Source organism: Carassius auratus, unplaced genomic scaffold (genome assembly GCF_003368295.1).
Source record: "Carassius auratus strain Wakin unplaced genomic scaffold, ASM336829v1 scaf_tig00016666, whole genome shotgun sequence".
Taxonomy (NCBI): Eukaryota; Metazoa; Chordata; class Actinopteri; order Cypriniformes; family Cyprinidae; genus Carassius; species Carassius auratus.
In genome coordinates this window covers 1,376-13,934 of record NW_020524699.1, presented here as the reverse complement: position 1 = coordinate 13,934, position 12,559 = coordinate 1,376, and the positions used below count along the sequence as shown (strand labels likewise).

The following is a 12,559-nucleotide window of genomic DNA, read 5'->3' as shown; positions in this document are numbered from 1 at the left end:
TCACTGCTCCTGCTCCTCTCACTGCTCCTCTCACTGCTCCTCTCACTGCTCCTGCTCCTCTCACTTCTCCTGCTCCTCTCACTGCTCCTGCTCCTCTCACTGCTCCTCTCACTGCTCCTGCTCCTCTCACTGCTCCTCTCACTGCTCCTCTCACTGCTCCTGCTCCTCTCACTTCTCCTGCTCCTCTCACTGCTCCTGCTCCTCTCACTGCTCCTCTCACTGCATCTCTCACTGCTCCTGCTCCTCTCACTGCTCCTGCTCCTCTCACTGCATCTCTCACTGCTCCTCTCACTGCTCCTGCTCCTCTCACTGCATCTCTCACTGCTCCTGCTCCTCTCACTGCTCCTGCTCCTCTCACTGTATCTCTCACTGCTCCTCTCACTGCTCCTGCTCCTCTCACTGCTCCTGCTCCTCTCACTGCATCTCTCACTGCTCCTCTCACTGCTCCTGCTCCTCTCACTGCATCTCTCACTGCTCCTCTCACTGCTCCTCTCACTGCTCCTGCTCCTCTCACTGCTCATGCTCCTCTCACTGCTCCTGCTCCTCTCACTGCATCTCTCACTGCTCCTGCTCCTCTCACTGCATCTCTCACTGCTCCTCTCACTGCATCTCTCACTGCTCCTCTCACTGCTCCTGCTCCTCTCACTGCTCCTCTCACTGCTCATGCTCTTCTCCCTGGGCCCCTTGCTCTTACTCTTCCTCGTTCCATACATTACAATTCTGTTTCTGTTTCCAAAAATATCACTCTTCAAAGTCCTCCTTTTACTGTATAAGTGTCAATGTAATAGAAAAAAATAACCCCTGCCATTGACTCTGAGCCAGATTGGAATCAGTTGTGGTTGGCCCAATTTACACAACATAAATCAGCTAAGATATATTGTTTTTTAACTGATATCATTGCAGAAGCAGAGGTTTTTATACTGTATCTAAGGTTTGGAACATTGTTTTTGCTATTGTGGGATGTTGTGTGTTAACGTTTGTAAATACTACAAAAACGATCCATAATTTTGTTGGGAGGTATAGCTTGTCTGTTCAGAAAATGTAAGCATTGTGGGAATGTGTTCAATGACTCCATATTGTGTGAAAACGACATGAAATGTGTGAATGGTATGGCCACAATAGACAGATGCTGTGCTAATTGTGTTTAGAGTTTTGAAAATGTGACAACTGCTTGGACAAATGCTTGTTAGCGACTGAAAAAAACTGTAATATTTCACAATATTACTGTTTTTTTTTTTTCGATCAAATAAATGCAGCATTACTGAGCATAAGCGACTTCTTTCAAAAACATCAACAAAAACCAAACAAAAAATCTTACCAACCCCAGACTTTTGAATGGTAATGAATACTGCAAGCCATTATTTATTTTAGAAATAGATAGATTTTTTGATGTAGAATAAATGTCAGAGTTCTGAAGTGGAACTTTGATCCCAAATCAAATTCTAAAAAAGAAACACCCACTTTAACGAGTCTGTCTTTTTCAACGCCTTGCAGTTGTTAATGGATACATAAGAGCAACACAAAATCACACCGATGCAGTAAAATTGCATTTTCCAAGAAGCTTTACATCAGAGAACAGAACGAGATGGGAATGAATGCAAACATAATGGAAGGAGCTATAAAATAACAATTCACATGAATGCAGAGAATTTCTGCTGTGTATCGCCAGATGTCCTACATTTACAGAGTACTTTTGCAGACCTACTGTGGTAGTGCTTCTTTTTGAAGTGCATTAAAGATTTTACAAAATCTGTAGTTAAATTAATCGGCCACTAAATCAGCCGTACAATCTCATATTAACCAGAAATTTAACGAGTCACATGAATATGAACCGAAAATGATGTCATATTATCTTTTATGGCTAAATGCAAAAGTCACGGGTAAATTTATTACACCACAGAGACAATAGGGCGTGTATATTGATCTTAAAGAATTTTACAATCTCTGTTTATTTGGGTATTATTGTAGTTTGCAGAATTGGTGATACGTCATCTGTGGTGTTCTAAACAAACTTTATGCAACCGTTAACATACGTAATGTAATTTTATGCCCAAAACTTTCAAGAAAGAATACAAGTGCCCCATGAGCTTTATTGGTTTCCTAAAACTATAATTTTTCATTGTAATAGAGCTGCATGAAGCATTGCATAAGTGCAAAAAAAACATGCAACATAAACAGGACAACTGAAAACATATGTAGCACTAAGACCTGAAGTTAGCCTGGGATATGTCACATAATGAAAGCTTGTGTAATTTTTGCCTGGAGAAACTATCACCTTTTGCCAAAACGTTGGTAACTAATAACAATGCTTAAGTGACTGTGAAGTTTCTTTTTTTATTTAGTTTGCCCCTTTTACTTGCACCTCTAAAAGTTTTGCGTTTGTTTTATTAATTTATTGTAGAAGCTGCCACTAGCTTTAGTGTTCCTGTGGCTCAAAATACATTAACTGATGGACTGTAGTGGTGTGGATTATTGTGATGTTTTTATAAGCTGTTTGGACTCTCATTCTGACGGCACCCATTCACTGCAGAGCATCCATTGGTAAGCAAGTGATGAAATCCTAATTTTCTAAAAATCTTTTCAGATGAAGAACAGATTTGAGACAAGGCATGGATGCGTTCGGCCCATAATGCGTTTTGCCAACTGCAAGGCAGTGAGAGCTCAGTACAGCTATGGGCAGATACCTTATAGCTCTCATTATGTCGAATGATTGCTGTGTACGGTTGTGTAATGGCCTCAAATGAATACGAGGTCATTTTTATAAGACCAGCTGCATCCTACATTATGAACACTATTCCCATATGATGTTGAAGAGTTGTTACAGAAACGCCTTCAATCACTCACCACATCTAAACGTCACCGAAACTTTAGTTTGGCATACTGTACAGTAGGTTATATATCGCTTGTCATTATTTTTATTTTGCTTTTACTAAACATCCATGAGTAGGCTTTGAAATGTAAAGGTGCAGCACTTTGCACTCTGTTTCAGCAGTCTGCATCTGCCAGTGGTGTAATAAATGAATCGGTCCAGGTCAGAAATGATGCATCTCGCCCGCCAGATTCAAATTCAATCACTGCTATTAAATAAAATCTCTTGAAGGGATCTTTGTAGGGAGGGTAGAAAGATTTACATTTACTTAAGAGAGTGTAAACTCCCTGTAATTCATCAAACGAAGCCTCACAGCTGGCCGTGTTCTGACGTTGAGTACTTTTACATGCTTTGAGGTGGATTATCTGAGCACTTTAATCAGACCAGCACTCAAATCCTGTCTGTCTGTCTCCTTAACCTCCTACGTCCCTTACAGGGGCCATTTGTCTGGCTGTTTTATATAGAAAGGGGCATTCCTAGCGGTTGTGCTGTTGGGCTCACTCCTCGACTGCTGAATACGGCAATATCAGGCGGCAGATCCCATGAGCTTCAGTTCTGCAAAAAGATAAACTTGATATAAAATGTTTTAATTTGAAGCACTTGCAAATTGTAACATGGGTTATTAAGAATTATTACAATCTTTGTTGTAGTGAAACCAACCTGTCAAAATGGGTACCAAAATAAAAATTGTGTTTGCATTGTGAAACAGGCCCTAAAGTCTTCTATATTTCCTCATCAGTACTAAAAGTCTTTGAGTTCATGAATGGCCCAAGTGGGCATTTTAGATGCACAACATAATAGTTTCCGTCTAACATGAATGAATTCCTGGGAATCTACCTAAATCCTTTTCAATTGTTGCGAAGGTGTGCCAATGACTTAAAGGCAAAGCTGTGCATTCTCCACAAATATCCCTTAGCCAGGAAATAAAACATGGTAATCATCGTATTTCAAGCCATGTACTCATTTAAATTTATGCAGCAGATGTATGCTTTTATGAGTTTTGGAGCATGAAAGATGTAGACACACACACACACACACACACACACACACACACACACACACACACACACACACACACACACACACACTTGAATACTGCAAATGCCACTCTTAAGCTGGCTTTGGCCTCTTTACTAGTTCACATAGGCTAGTATTAAATGGCTAAATTACTGATTTATTCTCTTGCGTCAAACAAATCGTTTTTATGAGAAGCAAATTCTCAGGGATGAAAATGATGAGGATTATAGCCTGCAGTCTTGTGTTACTGTAAGAGCTCAAAAGTCTAATTTGCCCAACCGTTCACACATTAAGGAGGAAAGACATTAAAACGGCATACTGTAATCCTGCTTTTTCACAGATTACACACACCGTTTGTAAGTAAAAAAATCCATTTAACTTCATCAGATGGATCTGTCATGTCACTGTTCTTGTTTAGAGAATATGTTTTAAATTAGTGCATGCAAAATTAATCGCATCATTTAAATTGGATGTTAGTTTACACACGTCTACTTTGGCGTCATTGCAGCTTCACTGATTACAATGGAAGTGTTCTATTTTGTGCCATGTCGTGCCTATTGGAGAGTAGATTGCATGGATCAGACTGTGTGTGTGTGTGTGTGTGTGTGTGTGTGTGTGTGTGTGTGTGTGTGTGTGTGTGTGTGTGTGTGTTTATATAGCCTTAAGTAAGCTATCCAAGTGTTTGCATGGAAGCCCATTTCCACTGCTTGATTAAAAATATATATATATATTTCACCATTTTGACTATTTTCCTCACAATTGTGAGTTTATATCTTGCAATTCAGATTTGTTTTTCTTTCTCAGAACTGCGTGACATAAATTCTGAATTCCGATTTATTTTTTCAGGCTTTTACAAGTCTACATTTTGCAATTATTACTTTTTCTCAGAATTTTTGGCAAACTCACAATTCTGACTTTTTTTCTTGCATTTGCATGATATGATATAGACTTCAAGTTATAAAGTCTGATTTGTTCGATATAAACTTGCAATTGGGAGGAATAAATTAAGGGATTTATCTACGAGATACCCAGCCAGCAATGACATGTGGGGCCCACTTGTATACGGCTTGCCCCAATGTGGATCCCGGGTACAAGCCCATAAAGGGGCCCACATTTGCCGCCCATGAAGCCCAGATGTACAGTACTAAAAGTGGGACCTGTAAGGGTACTTCATGGGTCTTAATTGGGCAATTCATGTCAGACCCATTTGGACCCCACCTGCCCAAATGGGTCTAAAGTGGGTTTGCAACCAGGATCCAGCCGTGGATGCCCAGATGGGCTTTTAAAAGGGATCTATAAGGGTGTTATGTGGGATCTGAACCAGGCAATTCATGAAAGACCCATTTGGGCCCCACCTGCTCAAAGGGCGTTTAAAATGGGCTTGCACCCGGGATCAGCCGTTGGGATGCCAGCCGTGGATGCCAAGATGGGTTTTAAGTGGGACCTGAAAGGGTCTTATGTGGGTCTTAACTGGGTAATTCATGTCAGACCCATTTGGGCCCCACCTGCCTATAGGGCTTTAAAGTGGGCTTGCACCAGGATTCAACCGTGAATGCCCCTATGGGCTTAAAATGTAAACTTTGACCTATTTCTATGTTTTTTACATTTTTGGGAACTTACATTTTTCATTTTCTGCACTACTAACAAAAATGACTGCTGGATTGTTTTGGCAAAATATCTACATGTATGCAATGTTTGTTATTTGGTGACTAGCGTGACTTGATATGTATTGAGTTACAATTACTCCATCACAGCATGCTTGATTAGCCTACATGTAGAGTTACTACAAGTTGCTTAAAATTGTACTGTAAGCAATTACATAACTCAATAGACCTACATAGTTACTTTGCACCTCTACCATGCAGGACCCGTGTTCCCAGTTCAAACCCAACTTAGCACATAAATATGCCATGCAGGACCCATATATGCGTTCCCAGATCAAACCCATCCGGCCATCCCGACTCAGCCCATAAATATGCTATGCAGGACCCATATATGTGTTCTCAGTTCAAACCCATGCCCAATTGGCCCATGCCTGTCCCTTATTGGGCCCATGTAATCAGCTCATATGGGCATCCTATGTGGGACTCATACTACAACAACTTACATGGGACCCGCTGATTTCACCTAGCCAAAGCCCATGCCCACACAGTAACCATATATATATATATATATATATATAATTTTCTTAATGCAACCTTAATTAACCTCAGTCCTGATCAAAACTACCAAATGTTTTCATTTTTTTTTTTTAATCCAAGATTTTAACTCTTTAATTACCAAGTTCATAAATGATGTCACTGATTTAGGTTAAAAAAAAAACACACACAGAATTACATATTTTCAATATAAAAAGTGATTGTGGACTGGATATTTTTAATTTACTTTTTATCACAGTCTTGGGCATGTCAAAGATTAGTAACCATATTGGCTTTGATGCATTGTTAGTTTTTGTGCAGCATTAGATTTAAAAATGTTCTCCTTCATTTATGGTTTGTGGCTGTTTTTGCCCCATTGACTTCCATTATAACGACATTTTTGACTGAAAAGCCATGACACCATAAAATCATGCATTCTTGATTGCTTGTGATTTTCTCTTTTGGGAAGAGGTCAAATTTGTTATTTTAACAGTTGATCACTAGGTGGGACCATTAACCCTTTAGATATGCCTGTGCAAAACAAGGCTCAGCTCTATATTCTTACTATATCATAAAAATGAGCCATAAAAACCTGATGTATTGGATTTGATTGTCAGCAACAACACCAACGACAACGAGTTTCTTTTAAGGTTTCTTTTTTTTCATCATTTCATATTCCTTTACAGGTTTAATGTTTGCGAGTCATAAAGTGCAGTTGTGAAATGCTTTTCTGAAGCTTATGATGTTGCATTGAGGTGTTTGTGCTAATTAGAACTTTTGTTGTTTTCAGATGTTATTGGGAGTCAACTTCACAAAAGATATAGTTTTATAGTTCCCTTTACTTCCCTTTACCTCCACATCCAAAGTCTTCCTGTATTTTAAGTACAGCAAGTCTATGTACATTAAGTCCTTTCTTAAAACAACAAAAAATTGCCTTATGCATTGCATGCAAAGGTTAAAGTGAACATTTCTGTGGAGAAATTTGGCAGGAGATGAAAGATGCTGGTCAAGACAAGGAAGCGAAATCTGAAACGGATTCTGTGTAAGGATGAGCTGTTACCATGTTTATTAAATATTTTATTGATAACAGCCCTGAAAACAGGAACGCACTAAATCATCAAGTACAAGTACATGCACAGATCTGTCCACATGTTCATCTACAGCAGCGCTGTGTGATTCATATCTGCGTCAGATCTCAGTTGAGGCATGTATTTGGACTTTTTATGAGAAAGATCACAAAGCATTTAAACCATATACTCTATGGGCTTTGGCTTTAACATTGCAACATTTTCCCTCAACTGATTAGACGTATTTGTATGCCTCCACACAATGTGCACCACATGTTTTCAGATAGCTTCATGAAAATAAATATTGACATAAAAAAAAGAATAGAAAAAAGCTGTTTGTCATGCAGAAACACAGAATGTCCACCCATGTTTTTAGATCAATATATATATATTTTTTTTATAAAAATAACTACAAAATAAAAGATGTTAGCATAACCAATGCCTTCTTTAGCCTTATATTTGTTCATTCTGTAAGTGCTTTGAGTTTTAGTTGGCTTGTAAGCCTCTGACTGTCAGTTAATGTAAAAACCCTGCTCATTTCCCAGAATATGCATGAGTGCATTCACTGGAGCAGGACGCACCATTTCAACAGAAGCACAAACATGCCATGATGATGCATTCAGAGCACTTTTAAAGTCAAACTGCAGGAGATCATCGACTGTGATCTTTTGTTATCTTCTGACAGAAACACTTTGCACTTGCGTCAGATTCTGACTGGAGCAGAAGAAATGATTAGGTGTGTTGTCTGGCAACCGCAGGACGTTAGCACAGAGAAGACAGCTCGCCCTTGTTTCACAGTCAGATCTCTGGTTACAAGATAAATATTACCACCGTTTATAGCAATAACTTTTGTTTCTAGTGCTCAATCTCTCTTTATACTCTAGACACTGGACGGCCAGCCAAGTTTCCATCTCTTATCATCACAGCACAGGCTGAGTATGACTGATATAACAAAATATTTTATACAATGGTCAAAATGCTTGATGATCCACTTACAAACTTGCATTACTTGAGAATTACACCTTCGTGTTTGCACTGAATGGCTGTCTATGGAGAAAGATTACACACACCGTAAACAGCAGGTGAACTTTGTCATTGTGAAAATGTACTTCTTAGTTTAACCATTAAAATGGTGTCATGGGCTGACATTGCACAAACAGATTACGACAGAAAACATAGATAGAAACAAATTGAATTCAGCTTATGTTGAGTATTACATGACTTAGAAGATAATATAACAAGGGACACAAGAAAACATATGAATTTTAAAAAAGGAGAAAACATTTTGATCTTAATAAATGGTCAGTTTTTCTAATGATGAAATAATAGCATACTATTTTATCTAATATGTTTCTCTAATATAGTTACATATACAACAAATATATGACTTCTTTAATAACCATGCAATGTTGAAAACAGCAGTTCAAAAGAACAATATTTAAAATCTTTTGTAACATCTGATCAGTTTAATGGTTCCTTGCTAAATAAAAGTATTCATTTCATAAAAAAAATATATTTTACTGATCCAAAAATGTTGAACTTTTGCACCTGGGAATGACCTATATGATATAGCAGGCGGATTTCGATGTAACCTTGTTCTTTGTGACTGGTTCTCTTTCTGTGTCTGGGTGGCTCAAACAATGGAGTGTGTTGCGCACACACACACACACACACACACACACACAGTCTTGTTGTTTTTGCACAGCGTGGAATGAAATGCTTCCTCTGGCATATGAACGCACCTCTCTCCTTCGCCTTTCATCTCCACAGATGTGAACGATCGAGCAGGGTGAGACACGGCCAATCAACCCAGCATGTGCACAAACACAGCATCCTAAATAAGAACAGAAACTCCACTCCAATGCAAGCATGCAGGGATGCAGAGGTCAGGCAGGAACATTTGCAATCCCCCGTTGAACTTTTACATTTCTCTGTGGAACATATGTTTGTTTTTACTGGATGCAATCAAAATAGGATGAAATCTGTAGAAAGTAGAAAGAAAATTCATTATGAAATTGCTATTAAGTTTAAAAAAACAACAGAAATAGCAAGTAATATTAAAAGAAACATTAAGCAGAGAGAATGAGATAATTTTCTTGTAAAACGTAGTCTTTGTTTTTCATTTACAACTATAATATATATATATATATATATATATATATATATATATATATATATATATATATATATATATATATATATATATATATATATGTATGTGTGTGTGTGTGTGTGTGTGTATATATATATATATATATATATATATATATATATATATATATATATATATATATATATATATATATATATATATATATATATATATATATATATATATATATATATATATATATATATATATACAGTACAGACCAAAAGTTTGGAAACATTACTATTTTTAATGTTTTTGAAAGAAATTTCTTATGCTCATCAAGCTTGCATTTATTTTATCAAAAATACAGAAAAAACTGTAATATTCTGAAATATTATTAGAACTTAAATTAATAGTTTTCTATTTGAATATACTTTAAAAAAAAATGTATTCCTGTGATGCGCAGCTGAATTTCCAGCATCATTCCTCCAGCCTTCAGTGTCACATGTAACATCAGTCGATCACATGATCATTTAGAAATCATTCTAATATTCTGATTTATTATGAGTGTTGGAAACAGTTTCTGCTGTCTAATATATTTGATGAATAAAAGGTTAAAAAGAACTGCATTTATTAAAAAAATAAATTCTAATAATATATTTTGTTTACTATCAATTTTTATCAATTTCAACACATCCTTGCTGAATAAAAGTATTGATTTGATAAAAAAAAAGAAAAGAAAAAAATTAATGACCCCAAATTACTGACCAGTAGTGTATATTGTTATTACAAAATGTTTCTATTTTAAAAACATAGCTTTTTTTTTTTCATCAAAGTATCCTAAAAAAGTATCACATGATCTGAAAAAATATTAAGCAGCAGAACTGTTTCCAACTTTGATAATGAATCATCACATTAGAATGATTTCTAAAGGATCATGTGATAATGATCCTAAAAATTCAGCTTTGCATCACAGAAATAAATGATCATTTAAAGTATAATAAATTTAAAAACAATTATTTTAAATTGTAATAATATATCACAATATTACATTTTTTTTCTGTATTTTTTATCAAATAAATGCAAGCTTCTTTCAGAAACATTAAAAATTGTAATGTTTCCAAACTTTTGGTCTATATCTCGTTCAAAGAGTTTTCTTTATTTTCATAACTATGAAAATTGTAGAGTCACACTGAAGGCATCAAGGGCTATTTGAGCAAGAAGGAGAGTGATGGGGTGCTGCAGATGACCTGGCCTCCACAGTCACCGGACCTGAACACAGTCGAGATGGTTTAGGGGTGAGCTGGACCGCAGACAGAAGGCAAAAGGGCCAACAAGTGCTAAGCATCTCTCGGAGAACTCCTTCAAGACTGTTGAAGACCATTTCAGGTGACTACCTCTTGAAGCTCATCAAGAGAACGCCAAGAGTGTGCAAAGCAGTAATCAAAGCAAAAGGTGGCTACTTTGAAGAACCTAGAATATGACATATTTTCAGTTGTTTCACACTTTGCACATGTGTTAATTCATAGTGTTGATGCCTTCAGTGTGAATCTACAATTTTCATACAATTAAATAAAGAAAACTGTTTGAATGAGAAGATGTGTCCAAACTTTTGGTCTGTACTGCACACACACACACGCACGCACACACACACACGCACACACACACGCACACACGCACACGCACACGCACACACACACACACACACACACACACACACACCACACACACACACACACACACACACACATATAATATATATATATATATTAAATGCTGATAAAACAATAAATTAATTAATATTAACCTGATTATTTCCTTAAAATAAATCAGAATTTTCAAGGTTTAGTTATTAGTTTGGAAAACTGCTGAAACGGTTTGTCATGTACAATATAGTGAAAATTTGCTTAAAGTTTATATAAAGTTTGGATTATGAACTCTGGATTTTGGCCAGTAGAGATTTAATGGGTAAAATTTTAGTTTGAAGTTATTAGTTTGAATTTTAGTTTGTTTATTAGTTTTTGCATTTTAGTTTAAAGTTAAAATGCCTTGATGGATTTGTTTCATTTGTTTGAGAAGCTTTTCACTTCTCAAGATATTAACTGATGGAGTGGAGTGGTGTGGATTATTGTGATGTTTTTATCAGCTGTTTGGACTCTCCTTTTGACGGCACCCATTCACTGTGGAGGATCCATTGGTGATCAAGTCACGGAATGCTATATTTCCCCAAATCTGTCCTGGATTGGTTTGAGAATGAGTACATTTTCCCGCAAATTAAAAATTTCGGTGAACAATGCTTTTAATCTAATCTAATTAATGTTATAGTCTTCCTGATTTTTCCACAGAAAGGTATAACAAGCTGCATATGACACAATCTTGATCGCTTCACAACTAATGGCACATTTGAGTTGTGTAACAGCCGTTCACATCTGGTCATGGCATCAATCCCAGTGTGTGCTTTGGGAACGACGGGTCATGAAACACGGTTTATATCAGCAGGGATGTCGGCTCACACAGCAGTCATGATAACATTTACCTGGGAAGCATTAAACTTTATGTGTTTGTTTCTAAGACTGAATCGTGGGTACACACTGAAGAATTTTAAGCATGTATTAGAGTCCGCTTGTAAACAAATGTTGTTCCTGTTCTTTTTCCCTTTGCTGTTTTCAAAGGTTTAGTGCATTTACTGATGCACAGTGGCTGTAATGACATGATTTACAGAGTAGGCCTACGGCACTACCACACACCATCACCAGAGTTGGGTATAACGCGTTACAAAGTAACGCGTTACTGTATTCTAATTACTTTTCGTGATAACGCAGTAATGTAACTCATTACATTTAAAATAAATGTAATTTGATTACAGTTACTGATGTCAATAAAATTTACGTTACTTGCGTTACAAATGTATTGGGTAAGAAAAAAATATTAAAGTAAATAAATTAAAATGCATTTCTAATCACGTTTTGGGGCGGCTGCGTCAGTTATTGAGCATGCGCTTTAATGAATTACTGGAGAACTCGTGCTGTTAAAATGGACGGAGATTTTTGTTCAAGATCGGGAGGGGAAGGTAACTTCTGGACAGGTGAAGAGCTGTAGCAGCGTGTGTGGTGGAGGAAATTTAGAGACTTGCTTACGATGATAGTGACGGACAGCTCTGTACCCTTGCAGGACCGAAAGATATTTGCAAGGGTATCTAGATAAATGCTATGCGGATGGAGGGCTGTCACTTTTGTGTAAAAAGCATTTTCGATTTTTAAGACATAAGTGTTCATTGAATTGATTGTAAAATCGATTTTCCATGTCTAAAAAAAAAGACGTTTCCTTTTTTTTCAACGCCACATATCGGACGAACGAGAGCGCTTGGAAACGCACA

At 36.9% G+C, this 12,559-nt stretch overlaps 1 long non-coding RNA gene across 1 annotated transcript in view; it reads left to right on the top strand.

Moving 5' to 3' along the window:
- The window catches only part of LOC113075272 (uncharacterized), a 31,817-nt gene extending 20,409 nt beyond the window's left edge, over positions 1-11,408 (top strand). Inside the window, exons 2-3 of the long non-coding RNA XR_003280905.1 lie at positions 8,862-8,976; positions 11,330-11,408. This is a non-coding gene — a long non-coding RNA (uncharacterized LOC113075272). The remainder of the gene's footprint in view (positions 1-8,861; positions 8,977-11,329) is intronic.
- Positions 11,409-12,559: the final 1,151 nt, after the last annotated feature.